Genomic DNA, 3,070 nt, shown 5'->3' with positions numbered 1-3,070 from the left:
TACTGAGAGTTTTGGGTGGCTGTTCAGGCAGCAAAATGTCTCTGTCATTTTCTTTTTCACTTTGGAAGCTGATAACCTGTACTTCCTGTTTACTCAGGTAATTAATTTTATTCCTTCTCAAGTCTCTGTTGGGGTTGAAGACCAGATAGTTTAGTTTTGCAATTAAACAGTTGTTTAGGGGTTAAGATGTTCTCAGATCTAGACAGATGTTTTATGTTGATAGAGATGAGATATGATAAATGTTGATTTACATTCAGAATTTTAGACTCACCAAGATAGGAAAGATGTTTTCTTCATGGTTGCCAAATACAAACAGCCAAAACACTATGAATGTAACATTTATATAATTCCTTGTTGTTTCCTGATTCTTCTTGCTGGATGTAGTTTATTATATGTGAGTGTGATAATATAAATGTATATGTAAGAAAGAATTAGTTTTTTAAAACTCACTTCTGAAAGAACAGTTACCGCCCCTGTAGCTCATCACCATGTCTTCTGACCTGTCTAAGAAGAAGGCAGCCAAAAAGAAGGACCCTGTAAAAGCTCGATAGGGGCCCAGAAAGGGGGAGATGCTGTCCCAGAACCCCAGGTGGCAGAGGATAAAACGAGGAGGCCAATAGCAGAGAGTCTACAGGTGACGGAGAAATGGATTTTCTGACCAAGGAGGTAGAGGACTTTGAGATGAAGAAAGCTGCTGCTCCAGTTGTCCCCAATGTCCTCTCATCCCAATAGTACTGACATCCACACTATCAACCTCTCACTCACCTTTTATGGTCAAGAGCTACTCAGGGACGCCAAACTGGAATTAAGCTTAGGCCTTCGTTATGGTCTCCTTGGCTTAAACGGAATTGGAAAGTCCATTCTGCTCTCTGCTTTCTGAAAACTGAAGTGCCCATTCCCGAGCATATCGCCAACTACCATCTGACCCGTGAGATGCCTCCTAGTGAGTAGACACCCTTGCAGTGTGTGATGGAGGCAGACATGGAGTAAGCCATGCTGGAGAGGGAGGCCGAGCAGTTAGCTCATGAGGATGCGGAATGTGAGTAGCTCGTGGAACTCTATGAGTGGTTGGAAAAGCCGAGATGAACGTCTCACATGGGTTGGGTTTCATGCTTGCCAAGCAGCGCCAGAAGCTGAAAGACTTCAGCGGTGGTTGGCGGATGAGAGTTGCTCTTGCTGGTGCCCTCTTCATTCGGCCTTTCATGCTGCTTCTGGAAGAGCCTACCAACCACCTGGACCTGGATGTTTATGTGTGGCTGGAAGAGGAACGTAAGGCTTTCAAGCGCATCCCGGTCCTTGTGCCCCATTCCCAGGACTTTCTGAATGGAGTCTGCACCGACATCATCCACATAGACAAGAAGCTGAAGTCCTACATGGGTAACTATGATCAGTATGTGAAGACACGGCTGGAACTGGAGGAGAACCAGTTGAAGTGGTTCCCCTGGGAGCAGGACCAGATCGCACACATGAAGAGCTACATTGCCAGGTTTGGTCATGGCAGTGCCAAACTGGCCTGGCAGGGAGAGAGAAAAAGAGAGAGAGAGAGAGAGAGAGAGAGAGAGAGAGAGAGAGAGAGAGAGAGAGAGAGAGAGAGAGAGAGAGAGAGAGAGAGAGAGAAACACTACAGAAAATAATGGCACCAGGGCTGACAGAAAGGGTTGTGAGTGACCAGATGCTGTCATTTTATTTCCCACGGTGTGGTAAGATCCCACCATCTGTCGTCATGGTGCAGAATGTGAGCTTCAAGTACACAAAGGAGATGCCTTGCATCTACAATAATCTAGAATTTGGCATTGACCCTGACACTCGAGTCGCTCTGGTAGGACCCAACGGTGCAGAGAAGTCCGATCTTTTAGAGCTGCTAACTGGAGGGTTTCTTCCCACAGATGGAATGATCCAGAAACATTCTCATGTGAAGATAGGGTGTTACCATCAGTACTTACAGGAGCAACTGGACCTGGACCTTTCCCCATTGGACTACGTGATGAAATGCTACCCAGAGATAAAGGAGAAGGAAGAGATAGAAATATCATTGGGAGATATGGCCTCACTGGGAAACAGCAGGTGAGGCCAATCTGGAACCTGTCAGATGGGCAGAAGTGCCAAGTGTGTCTGGCCTGGCTGGCCTGGCAGAACCTTCACATGGTCTTTCTGGATGGAAGTACCAATCACCTGCACATCGAGACCATTGATGCACTGGCAGATGCCATCGATGAGTTTGAGAGTGGCATGATGCTAGTCACCCATGATTTCAGACTCATCCAGCAGGTTACCCAGGAGATTTGGGTCTGTAAGAAGCAGTCACGAAATGGCCTGGAGACATTCTGGCCTACAAGGAGCACCTCAAGTCCAACCTTGTAGCTGAGGAGTCCCAGCTCGCCAAGAGGAGCAACAATGTGTGAGCCACAATTTCCAATTATATACATATATGCCTGTGCATTCCTAAAATATGTACTTATATTTAGTCATTGAATATGTTTTATGTTCTGTGACTCTAGAGGACCCTGAGGAATACAGGGTTAGGTTGCATTCCTAGGAATGTCGGGATCATTCTTGAATTTGGACTCTGTCAGTGTGTGTCTTGACCACAGAATCCATTCGTACTATGGGATAAGTGTGAAAGGATCCTGAGGGTGAAGGCATTTTGTAAAAGTTTTGTGTGAGTTTTCAGAAATGGCTTGAAACTAAGGACTCCAAAACTCAATACTTATTCCTGATTGTGTCTTCTTTTCTGTCCATGTGGGTGGTCACATAGGAGTTTGAGGCAGAAGCCAGAATTCTTACACATACACCATGCCAAGACTTGGTAGGCATGAAAATCTAGTCTTGAGAAGCCCAGAACTGCAATTGAAGGAGAAAAATGGCTCCACTATGGCAAGTCATCAAGGTCTAGCAAAGTCTCAGTTACCCATAGGAAAAAAATTTGGATTGGTGGTGGTGAAACATTCAGAAAGCAATTGTCAATCAGGTGTCCTAGGGTGACAGGACTGCTTTTGTAAAAGCCTGTCTTGGTGGTACTGATGGGCAGGATCTTTGGGCACCAGGCCTAGACTCATATCTGTAACACTGG

General features: G+C 45.7%; 1 pseudogene across 1 annotated transcript; it reads left to right on the top strand.

Annotated features, from left to right (window-relative positions):
* The first annotated feature begins 488 nt into the window (after positions 1 to 488).
* LOC311593510 (ATP-binding cassette sub-family F member 2-like) lies at positions 489 to 2,402 on the top strand (annotated as a pseudogene). The gene is made up of 2 exons: positions 489 to 1,516; positions 1,597 to 2,402. The product of its transcript is annotated as an ATP-binding cassette sub-family F member 2-like (transcript).
* The last annotated feature ends 668 nt before the right edge of the window (positions 2,403 to 3,070 follow it).

This window comes from Acomys minous, assembly GCF_964271855.1.
Source record: "Acomys minous genome assembly, chromosome: 1".
NCBI lineage: Eukaryota > Metazoa > Chordata > Mammalia > Rodentia > Muridae > Acomys > Acomys minous.
This window is presented reverse-complemented; position numbering and strand designations above follow the sequence as displayed.